Below are 13,339 nucleotides of genomic sequence, written 5' to 3' on the forward strand. Positions count from 1 at the left end.
TTTTTCTGACAAAGGAAGACCCAGCCCTTGAGAGGAAACCTCCTCCCCGGCCTCCTGTGCACCTGTTCTGGGGCTGGAACCCGTAATGGGTGGCTTCTGAGTGCTCCCTTTAGCCCAGCCCTTGCCTTGCAAGGAGGTTCCTGTCAGGGCTCACAAAGCATTTTTCCCCAGCTTCTCTAGCCCAGCATGAAGTGGCTGCATCCTGCTTTAGAATACTCCTTTGGTGACACCATAAGCTGCTGACACCATCTTTGAAAAAAATTTATCAGCTTTACTAAACCTACTGATCTCTGCGAGAAGACCCAAAGCAAGGATTCTGACACAGGAGGGAGCCCCTTCTCTGAAGCTCCAGATGCGCTGAATCAGTGGTGGACCCAATATGAATCCAAAAACTTGCAGGAGTTTTGGGAGTTCCTTGTTTCTTCATTGATCTCTTGCAGTTGAATGTTACATCTGAGAATACCAGCAGGTGCAGATACATTCAGATTAAAGCCCACTTCATGTCTTCTATTCCAATAACACATATTTTCCCTTCTTCCTAGTATCTAGCCTATAGAAAGTGCCTCCTACACTGACACTAGGCCCAGGTACCTGACTTCTTTCTCCTAGAGATCTAAAGCAAACAGGTGACAAGTGAAGACTTGAGAAGTGCATGCAGATTGTTATTTTCCTTTTCTCAGCCAGGAACCCAGAAAAGGCCCCATGACAAAAGAACCTAAGGTCAATGAAGAAGTTTCCAAGACCTTGGTCTTAAAAATGTTGATGTCAGGGGCTTCAGATTGCTCTGTTGTCCTTTTCTTATTCTCTGCCATTGTCTTTCTGTTCCCCTATGTTTTCCTCCTCAGATAGAGTCTGTGCATTGTCACACTTTCATCTTTAATCCAGAGACATCATACTGGTTAGAATGTATTGTACAGTGCAAGTAAGCACTGTCTGTTCTTACAATGGAAACCTAGAAACTGGTTCGGCTTCCTCCCCTGGGCTGTGACCTTTACCAGGCGTCACCAGGCGAAAACCTCATTCGGGACCATTACTCCCTTTTGTGGTTTCAGAGTCCTTGAACTATTTAATTACATCTTACCCCTACTGGCTAACTTTACTCATTCATATAATGAAGAATGGGGTAGAAATCTGAAATCTGGAATGGAAGTTATTTTTGTTTGTTTTTTGTTTTGTTTTGTTTTTTTCCACATAGGATAAGGTTCAGGAAAAGTCCTTCCCAGTAGAAGCTTTTTCTCAGTAATTAATCTTCTCCAGTTCTTAGCCATAGGAAATGTATTTGGATTGTGTTTTGTAGAGTCTGGGGATTTCTGGAGAGAAAGTCCAGAAAATTGAGAAGTATAAGTCTCTCTGAAACTGCCACCTTTACCTAGTCCACATCTGTGGTTCAGACATCTATAGTGCTTAGCATGTAGGTGCCCTCAACAACTTGTGTCTTCTGCAGCTTATGTTCCATTTAAGCAAGTGCCAGCTGCAATTCTGGACATGTCTGTCTCTCCAGTTTTGGGAGTGGGTAATTTTTCTTGCAATTTCAGTTATTTAATAGATTCCAACAGGTATTGACATTCAGATTGTGCAGATGTTTCTTGACATAAAAATGGGGTGATGAATTTTATAATTTACATGTAGGAGCAAAAACCAAAAGTACAATCATAGGTCATCTTTGATGTGTTACTGGAGGCAGAATTCTGATCTCATTACAAATAAGTGCACCTAGTCTGACATAAATGAACAGGCAAGGGCACAGAGGAAGGACATGGCACGACATTTATGAAAAAGTCTTAGCAATTTTAATATTCTTCTGAGGAAGCTGAAATTGTAAAAGTAAAACAGTGTGAACTGGTCATGTCTCAGGTGATGTTGTGTTCTGGAAAGTATCTCCAGTCCTGGGCTGGATCCAGTAGGTGCACCTGGGCACTCAAACCTGAAACAGGGACTCTTATTCCTTAAACATAAGACATTCCAATGAGAAAGCTGTTCTCAGGTGAGTTGCAGAGCACAGAGGAGGATATGGAGGTGTCCTTGGCTTCCCAGAATTGCTGATACTGAAAAACCAAGGCCATCTCTGAGAGGCAAAGATCCACCTATGAGTACATCACATTAGCCCTGTCTTCAGAAATCTTTGGCTGTGGGGGAGAATAAGGAATGTGATTTATTTCTTTCTGCTAACTAAATGTGCTTCAGAAGAAATGAAATGAAAATTCAATAAATATGTTTGTTGCCATAAAAATAAAAACAGAAACAAACAAAGCCTTTAACTTTCTTCCAGTCAGTTGAATAAAGATCAAGGCTGTTAATATGAGAGTTTAATATAATTTTATGTGACATTTAAATCAATCTATTTTCTAAATAAAATATGGAATGTGTAGATTTGGAGATTTTTATACTTGAATACAGAAAAGAATTTCTAGTGACTGTGGACCTCCCTTTAAGAAAACTTAGTCCTTACCTCAAGTGATCCGCCCACCTTGGCATCCCAACATGGTGAAACCCTGTCTCTACTAAAAGTACAAAAATCAGCCGGGTGTGGTGGCACACGCCTGTAATCCCAGCTACTTGGGAGGCTGAGCAGGAGAACTGCTTGAACCCGGGAGGTGAAGGTTGCAGTGAGCCAAGATTGCGCCACTGCACTCCAGCCTGGGCGACAAGAGCGAAACTCTGTTTCAAGAAAAAAAAATAAAGAAAAAGAAAACTTAGTCTACTCCCAGTAGCTGATTATCAAGACACACCACACCTCACGTATTTTCAGCCAGAAGAAATCTCCTCACATTTTGATTATGTTTCATGCAATTTATTCATGCAATGCCCCTAAAGATGGAGGGTAATGCCAGAATATTGTCTTACATTTTTTAGTGAAATTAATCTTGATAAATATAATCAAGATGTCATGAGAAGTTATTTTCTTATATTTTGGAATTTTAAAAAATGTTATTAATAAGGACTGCTTTTGACTTTTTTCACTGATATGTAATAGTTGTACATATTTATAAGATACATGTGATATTTTCTTCTTCATTTTTCTCTTCAACATTCATATTCTTCTTTAAAATCATTATTTCATCATGGTTGTATGCCCTGCTAGTCACTGGAAATACAAAGGGAAAACAAATACATCTGAATCCAAGCTTAATACTTCATTCATTATTATCTACTTCCATTCTCCATCTTTTCACCTACAACTAGCTGACCTTTAAAAAAAAAAACTTTCCTGGTGTTTAAATTCATAAGTAAGGTCCAGAGTTCAGCTAAACTTTAATGATAGGGGAGAGATTTCAGCAGAAAGGGTAGAATCACTCACAACAATATACTTAAAGTGAATGAGTAACAATTTTTCCAGGCTTCTAATATTTCCTTTCATGTGAAGGGAATTCCAATAGACAAGAAGAAACTCAATCTGAAGCAGTACACTTAGAAGGAGAAACTAAGTATGTGACTCTTATTCACTTTTTCCTAGAAGCCAAGGTGCCAAGAGAGCTCTGCTCTTCCAAGTTGTATGGCCTCTAAATTGTCTACATGTGGAAGCCTACAATTATTAGCACAGCTTGTGCCAGTGACCAAGCTATTTTATGGAGGTTTGATGTTAAGAAACATATGCTAAGTCTATTCTCCAATATTACTTTTATCAGTATAAAGCTAACTATTTTGCCTCATTTATCAAGTAGGAAACTTGAGTGGATGGATAAAAACATAGAATATATTGAGCCTTCTCAAACAATACATTTTTCTTTGATCTTCAACCCCACCCCACCCCACCCCCATTCAAAAGTTTAGAACTAGGCCTCCAGAAACAATCTTCATTTATATTTTGAGAATACCCAATTAAAGTTTTAATTCTTCAATGTGAGATTATGTTACATTTCAGTACAAAATTCCCAGCCACCACCACCCAAAAAACTCATAAATATCCCAGATATTCTCTCTCAGTTATAAAATCAGTAGAACCCTAGTTAGTCAGGGTATCTCATAAATGAAAAGTGGAGTTCCAAAGATTACTAATGTTTGAAACACTAAATAAACATTTACTTTGTAAAGTTGACTCAGCCAGCATACATCTAGGTGACCTTATGAGCTCTACATTTCTACCAGCTGTAGTTTGAGACTGAAATAGCAATCCCATTAGAAAAAAATGCAAGCAAGTTAATATTTATTATTTTCTGTAGTATTTCTTTTCTCTTTCTTATTTCATTCAAATATGTCACATTCCAAAGATAGTGCCCATAATCTATTCACATAGGTATTAGAACAAATAGACTACAACCATAATTGTGGGATGGGGGGTTTGGAGGAGGCCAGAATCATCATTGCTTCTATTATGAGCTTTTTAGACCCAAAACTATGGAAACTGGAAAATGCTATTGACACGTCTGCTAATTGGTAAGCCAATATCTGTTTATTCTCATTGCCAATGACTCTTTAGTCAAAAGGGTAGAAACTACCACAGAGGTGGAAGGAAAAGGAAAAGACAATTCCATTCCTCTGGCTTAGGAGGTTTGGGGAAAAGGAAAATTTTTTTAAAAGGAGTCAGGAATGAGACTTTATTTATTGGATTACTTACTTGCCCCTCAGATTTAGATCAGAGTGAATGAGGATCATTACCTATGTTATGAGAAATAGGGCACGGGTTGGGGGAGGGAGTTGACAGGGGGAGGGAGCTTTTAGTCTGCTATAAATGTGGAAGGCTGGGAGAAGTTGGCCTCATGGGCTGCCTCTGCACCCATGTGGCACCAGGCAAGAGGAGGAACATTAAAGCAAACTCATAGATATAGTTAAGTAGGTAGTTGCAGGATCTGACTTAACTTTCCCAGATTCTCTTCAATCCCATGTGGCATGCATGAGACACTAAACTTCTCTATTTCCTACATAGATGCACATTGCCACAGTTGTATTTTGTGTTTGTTGTTATTTATCTGTCATCTGTATGTTTGATTTTACTGACATGTTAGCTCAGTGTTTACATTTTGAATAATCCTCATGACATTTCTACCTTAATAGGCAAATCTGGACTTGTTAGAAGTTAAACATCTTTTTCTCCTATCTCTTTTCTCACCCTAGCAACTAGTTACCTATCCTCAATTTTGCTGAAAACACCAAGACGGAAGAGTGTCCAATCCAGAGTCCTCCTGAATGACTCTGTGGTGACTTAAGCACTTAAGGTCAATTATTTCTAAACATGAGTCTTTCTATTGCCTCTAAAACAGAAAAGCCTTCATGTGCCTTTGAGACTATTCATTAGTTGGAGGTGTAACTAAAAATGTGGGCACTCAGAGACATTGGTCCCTCAAATTTCACAAGGACATATACAAGTGCCAATAGATCATAAGCCTGATGACTCAGTGAAGGTCACTGGGATACCAGGGTTCACATTACTTTACATCCGAATTTTAGTAACTCAGCTGAGAACCACTTGCCAATGACAGCCCTGAGAGGGCTGTACAAACTGAAGGCTACTAAAAAGAGAAGAGATCCTGCAACTTCCTTTAGGCAAATGCCAGCCTCCCAAGGGCTCACAAATGTTACATCTTCTTTTTGTCATACTTGACAAGGGTTTGTAACACGTATATATAAATGCCAGAAGCCTTACAGCCTTTGGTTAGCAAGTGCTCTGAAAATTTATTCTGAAACTTCATTATCAGCTGATACTTGAAATATTCTCTATTTTCAGTAAAATCTATAGAAATTAAAAAAGAAAGACAAAGTATTTCAACATTTTAAGTGCTGATTTAAAAATTCTTTGGATGATTTAAAACACCAGTTTCCCCATGATTAGTTTTTCACTGGAAAGCAGGTGGAAGTTCTTAAAATATCTTCACCATTCCAACAGCCTCTTGGCTGCTTTCTGTGCTTCCATACTTGCCCTGCTCCTGGCTGTTTTCAATATGGTAGCCAGTGCTTAATTTCTTTAAATATAAGTCAGATTAAGTTACCACTTTACTGAAAACCACCTCATAGCTTCTTATCACACTTAAAATCTCAAATTCTTACCACAACCTGCATGGTTCTATAGTAGCTCTCCTGACAATTCACCACTTATCTCTTTGCTGTACCTTTAACACACCAAGCACACTCCACTCTCAAGGCATTTGTACTTGCTACTCCCTCTGCCTAGAATTATCTTTCCCTAGATATGGGCATGCTCACCCCCTTACTTTATTTGGGTCTTTGTCCAAAATTGTCATCTCAAAGAGGAAGATCCTGACCAATGCCCTTAAAAGAACATACTCCTCTTACTTTGCTCTATTTCAATGCACAACCACTATCTGACATTACAATATATGTATTTTTTTAAATTAATGTATTCCCCAAAATAGAATAAAAATTCTGTAGATCAAGAAATGTATTTGATTTCCAGTGTATAAAATAGTACAATAGTAGTCACTCAATAAATATTTTTGGCTAAATTAATTTTAGTTTACTCAAATGTAAATAAAATCACTGTATTTATGTGATGTGATCTTGTTGCCTGATTTGTAAAGTTTCAAGCATGTGTATCATTGGTAGACATAAGAGCATACTATCTGTACATTATCAAATTAGTTTTAGAAGTGGCAAGTCACTTTGCTATTTTTTTAATTATAACCTTGATGGCATTTGTGATGAATTCAATAAAGAATTGGTGACGTTAATTTACACATAGATTTTCCATGGAGAATCTGTGTCTTTTGTTTTAAAAATTATGAGCCAGAGGCTTCATTTGACACAGTAAAAGAATATAAACCAGAGAGTACTTTGAAAGGATCATTGTTCTTTGAGCTTAACATAAATTTTTTGACGTTTGGTGGCAGATTTTCTTCTCATTTACATTTTTATTTAGTTAATATTACAAATAAATAAATATTTTTCCAATTCATATTAGTGTATATAGAGCAAAGTCTTTGGAGATAGGCTAATTCTGTATTAGGGACTCAATTCCAACACGTAGTGAGTTGTATATTTCCATCTTCAACTCCAGCCTGTTTTCTCATCTGTTAGATGGGGATCAAAATACCCACATTGCAGTGTTTGAGAGTGGGCAGTTACTAAATTAAATTTCTATAATGAATGTAGCCTACTACCTGGCATATGGTAGGGGCCAATTTCTTTCCCCTTCTCTTCCATTTCCCTTTCCCTTACCTGTGCCTAACCCAAACCTTGTTGGGAAAGTAAGGGCAGACTCACTCAGATTTTTTCAGACACTATAGAAAAGTTACTTCCTATGTTTGAATGATATGAGAGTCATGTATTCCTTAGTAACTTGAATCATCTTTTTTCTAATATGTTTGCCTTTTTAGAGTGAGAAGTTTGGCAGGTTGATATCAATCTTTTTTTTTTCCTACATCCATCTTCACAAATGCAACATTTTCTGTGGCTTTAAAGTTGTCAGCAGATGTTACAGTAAGACTTGATATATTGGACACATTTGGTGACCTCGGCCATCCACATATAATTCTGATTAACATATTCTGGCTAATCCACTGCCTATGTTCACTGCTAGAACTCAAAATCCGAGTACATGCCATTCCATTGTATCATTCCAAGAGATTCAAGGGATTATATTTAATTACAGGAAACATAAATTTTCAGTGTTGTTTCTCTTAATCTGTTGAAGTGTTGCTAGATATTTTAGATTGGTTGCTTTGTCTATGATTTTGAATGTATGCAAACTTAATCTAAGTTAATATAAATGAAAGCTGTTAAGTAATAGTTATATCCCTTGTTCTACAAAAACAGTATCTACTTATAATGAATTAAAATTGAACTATACTAGTTTGATATGCATCAATAAAATATAACAGTTCTACTAGCCTGTCTCTATTGACCTAAATTACTTAAAATTAATAAATGTATGTAGGAATACAGAAAATTGAGCATGATATATATTTTTAGTGAGAAAAAGGGAATTAATACTCAAACTCAGCTCATTTTAAGTACTTTGTGATTCATAAGTGTGTGCATATGTCTGTGTCTGTATACATATATAAACTTAGATTAAGTTTGCATACATTATATATATACATGCATATATATATAAAATTAGATACTCTATGTGCTAAGCCAAGAAGAAATAATAAAGAAATTATTATGCTCACTTTAGAAATGAGAAAATTTGGGTTAAAATATGTAAATAATTTATTCAATATTATATATTTCTGAGTGCAAAGAGGCAAGATTTCTTTTCCAGTGCTCTTTCTAAGACACTAATGGCTTAAATATCTAGAAACTCAAAAGTGATAGGAAGGCACAAGTGTGATATGGAAAAACACAGGAGTATCAGAAATCACTTCTGATTGTAAGCCTCTTGAGGAAAGGGAGAAAAAGGGCTGTCATCAAAAAGAATACACACACACACACACACACACACACACACACACACATTTGTTAGTTCTATCTATCTGCCAAGAGGGCTAGAAGCAAGTGACATTCTAAAAGTACAATCATACCCAGATCTTGGGTTCTAAATGCCACTTTTAAATAAAGGGAAGTAGGCCTGTTTGAAGTATGGCTTGATACCAAAGTTGAGAGAGGGAAAATCCAAAATGTGCTTGGAGCATCTTATGGTGTCAGAAATAAAGTACTCCAAAAAAATCAAAGACAGAAAGAAAAGAAAAGGGTAGGTAATGAAAAGACACAGGACACAACCTGAACCAGCTTCCAATGGTCAAGATCACTAAAACAAAAAACAAGGATAGAATGAGAAACTATCACAGAAACTATCACAGGCTGTACAAGCCCAAGAAGATATGAAAATGAAATGCAATGTACTATCCTAGATTTGTATTAAGTCCTAGATAGATAAGGAACTTAGAAAACATTGTGAAATATGAGTAAAGTCTGTAATTTAGTCAATAATTTTGTACTAATGTTAAATTTTTAGTTTTGACAAATGTACTTAGGCTATGTAAAATGTTAACTTTAGGGGAAGCTGGATGAAGGGCATGTGGAAATTCTATTCTACCTTTACAATTTTTCCATAAACATAACATTGTTCCAAAATAAAAAGTTAAAAATCATTCAGCTTTTTTTTTTCTTGCTTATTACTGCCTAAATGATGCATGATTCTAATCAACAGATTATCCACACTCTCATTCAATGGAAGACTGTGCCCTCACATTGGAGAATAAAAAAAGAGGGAGGGTGGAATTTGTCATAATAATATTTGAATGTCTCATATAGTCAAGTGATAATATCTGGTCTTCAGGACCTCTATACCTTTCTGCATGTCTTCCTCATCGCTCTCTCTAATCATGGCTACCAGTGGCTTCAAACTTGGGTTTGAACATGGTGCTGCCATTTATCAGCTTTTTCCCCTTGAAAAAGTTACTTAATTTCTCAGTACTTAATTTTGTTAATGTATAAAATGGGTTTGAAAATAGTAGCACCTAGGCATTACCATTCAGGACGTAGGCATGGGCAAGGACTTCATGTCTAAAACACCAAAAGCAATGGCAACAAAAGCCAAAATTGACAAATGGGATCTAATTAAACTAAAGAGCTTCTGCACAGCAAAGGAAACTACCATCAGAGTGAACAGGCAACCTACAAAATGGGAGAAAATTCTCGCAACCTACTCATCTGACAAAGGGCTAATATCCAGAATCTACAATGAACTCCAACAAATTTACAAGAAAAAAACAAACAACCCCATCAAAAAGTGGGCGAAGGACATGAACAGACACTTCTCAAAAGAAGACATTTATGCAGCCAAAAAACACATGAAAAAATGCTCACCATCACTGGCCATCAGAGAAATGCAAATCAAAACCACAATGAGATACCATCTCACACCAGTTAGAATGGCAATCATTAAAAAGTCAGGAAACAACAGGTGCTGGAGAGGATGTGGAGAAATAGGACCACTTTTACACTGTTGGTGGGACTGTAAACTAGTTCAACCATTGTGGAAGTCAGTGTGGCGATTCCTCAGGGATCTAGAACTAGAAATTCCATTTGACCCAGCCATCCCATTACTGGGTATATACCCGAAGGACTATAAATCATGCTGCTATAAAGACACATGCACATGTATGTTTATTGCAGCATTATTCACAATAGCAAAGACTTGGAACCAACCCAAATGTCCAACAATGATAGACTGGATTAAGAAAATGTGGCACATATACACCATGGAATACTATGCAGCCATAAAAAATGATGAGTTCATGTCCTTTGTAGGGACATGGATGAAATTGGAAATCATCATTCTCAGTAAACTATCGCAAGAACAAAAAACCAAACACCGCATATTCTCACTCATAGGTGGGAACTGAACAATGAGAACACATGGACACAGGAAGGGGAACATCACACTTCGGGGACTGTTGTGGGGTGGGGGGAGGGGGGAGGGATAGCACTGGGAGATCACCTAATGCTAGATGACGAGTTAATGGGTGCAGCGCACCAGCATGGCACATGTATACATATGTAACTTACCTGCACGTTGCACACATGTACCATAGAGCCTAAAGTATAATAATAATAATAATAATAAAGAAAAAAAAAAAGAAGAAAATAGTAGCACCTACTTGATTGGGTTATTACAAAGACCAAATCAGTTGCTGTATATAAAACACATAGAACAGTTGCCTGGCATAGCAAGCATTCTAGAAGTGTTAGTAATTGTTACTTGTATTCCAAGATTGCCACCAAAGTTTTACCCATAGCCATTAACTTTTAAAATAAGAAAAATTAGATTTTTCTGGAGTAGTTTACTAAAGGATGAAGATTACCACAATAATTTTTACCATCTAATTTAATTAGCAAAATTAAAGCACTATTTTATTTTTAAAAAATTGATGAAGGCTCTAGAATGTGGACAGAGTCATTCTACATTGTTAGGTCAATGTTTTGCCATACAAAACATCTTCATGCAGCTGTCTGGATCAGAGTAACCTTGGGACAACCTTGAGTGGCTATGAAAAATCAGTGCTACAGCATATGCTAGAAGTTAACTAAATGAATGAGAACAAATGGAAGCCAAGAACAGGAATGTAAACTAGATGCCTCACCTGCCACCTATGTGCAACCTATGACCACAAATTCTAAAATGAGGCATCAGGAAGTAATGGAACAACAAAAACTGATATTGTGTTCTGCTTTGTTTTTGTCCTTGTATTCTTCCCAGGGTTCTGTCTTACTGAATTTGGTCCTTTACTTAGCCCATTAAATAACTCTGAAGGAGAGGCAATAGGGCCTCTTAGATTATCTTATGACCAATCTTATGTACATTGTCAAACCTTGTATTTTGCCGTATTTCTTGATTGTTAGTTTAAATATGAATATTTCAAGTATAGCAAAAATAATGAACAAGCAAAATAAAGAGGCTGAATGAACAAGTCAAAAAAAAAGGGATTTCAATAGTGGGTACTCTTAAAGAATGACAGAGTTAAGAGAAAAATTCAGGTTGAGAAAAGGAGACAAAAAGAGAACATTATAGTTGTTGAAGGATGCTTGCTACTTAATTCAAATGTTTCATAGGGTTTGACATACCTAGGATTTGAAGGGAAAGTTATAAATCCAGCCACATGTATTGGCACTTACAATGTCAAAGTACTCTTTTACCAGCTTCATATGTACTAATTTATATTATTCTCATAACTTTATGCATAATACCTCATTCCCACCACAATTGAGGAAGCTAAGCCCAGAATAGCTAAGTAAGGTTTTATAAAGTCACACAACTAGTAAGAAACAGAGCCAGGACTTGAAAATTTGATAATATATAGGAAGCCCAAGACCTTCAAAACTATCTTTTATTATTCTACTTTGAAAAATAACTAGATTGGAAGCTGAATACCATCAAGCAAAACTCAAGAGCTAAACTAAAAGCATGAGAATAAAGGGAGCCATAAATTGCTTGTACTTACAGCCAAGAATTATGAAACAGAGTGTGAGGAGATATTAATAAACAAAAATTTATATTTTGTTCTATTTTGTTTTTGTCCTTATATTCTTCCCAGGACACATTAAAATGAATGCTATTGAGGTTTTTTAAGAAAGTCCTATGTGAGAATGAGAGTATGACCTCTATGATTACATTTGCCAACATAAGAAAAGACATAAGTAGGTATTATTATTATATTTTTTTACAAGGTCTTGGATTTAAAAATAGAATTCTCTTAAAAAGAAGAGAATTTTTTCTTATCTTATTTAGAAAACACAATGGAATATTTTTAGCTTTTGAGAATCATGGATTCAACTAAACAGAAAACTCAGAGACAATCGAATAAATGAAAACAAGATATTTGCATGATTCATTTCAAGTTTCATTTTTAAACAAAAACAGCAAAGACTTAAGGAGAAAAATAGCATTATATTACCAGTAGGCAGAATTTATCCCCCGGTATAGAAATATGGATTAAAATTCAGAAATCGTTTACAGTGGTACAGAATATTAATATGTGAAAGTATTTTAAAAAATCATATGATAGTCATAATATACGCCACAAGTTATTTGGTAAGATCCAATATTCATGACTAAAAACAACTGTTAAACATTATAAATGAAAACATATTTTAGCATGTTAAGAATTCATGTTTAAAACCAATAATCAGCATTTTTCCTAATAATGAAAATACTAAGAATGTGATGAAGCACTTAATATTGTTTTAAAATCATGAAGAACAACAAAATGCCCATGGTGTTGTGAAATAGAAACTAGTCATATAATTATTGATAACTGATATGGTTTGGATTTATGTTCCCACCCAAATCTCATGTTGAATTGTAGGAGGTGCCCTGATTAGATCATAGGTATGAATTTCCCCCTTGCTCTTCTCATTATAATGAGTGAGTTCTCATGAAATCTGATGGTTTAAAAGTGTGCGGCACTTCCCTCTTAGCATTCTCATTATCCTGCTGCCATGTGAACAAAGTGCTAGCTTACTCTTCACCTTCCAACATGATTGTAAGTTTCCTGAGGACTCCCAGTCATGATTCCTGTTCAGTCTGTGGAACTGTGAGTCAATTAAACCTCTTTTCTTCATAAAATATCGAGTTTCAGGTAACTCTTTATAGCAGTGTGAGAATGGACTAATACAGAAAATTGGAATCAGAAGAATGGGGCACTGCTATAAAGATACCTGAGGATGTGGAAGGGACTTTGGAACTGAGTATTAGGCAGAGCTTGGAAGAATTTGGAGGGCTCAGAAGAAGACAGGAAGATATGGGAGAGTCTGGAACTTCCTAGAGACTTGTTGAATGGTTTTGACCAAAATGCTGATAGTGATATGGCCAACAAAGTCTAAGGTGAGGTGATCTCAGATAGAGATGAGGAACTTATTGGGAAACAGAGTAAAGGTCACTCTTCCTATGCTTTAGCAAAGAAATGGGTGGCATTTTGTCCCTGCCCTAGAGATCTGTGGA

The sequence above is a fragment of the Pongo abelii genome, chromosome 5, assembly GCF_028885655.2.
Source record: "Pongo abelii isolate AG06213 chromosome 5, NHGRI_mPonAbe1-v2.0_pri, whole genome shotgun sequence".
NCBI lineage: Eukaryota > Metazoa > Chordata > Mammalia > Primates > Hominidae > Pongo > Pongo abelii.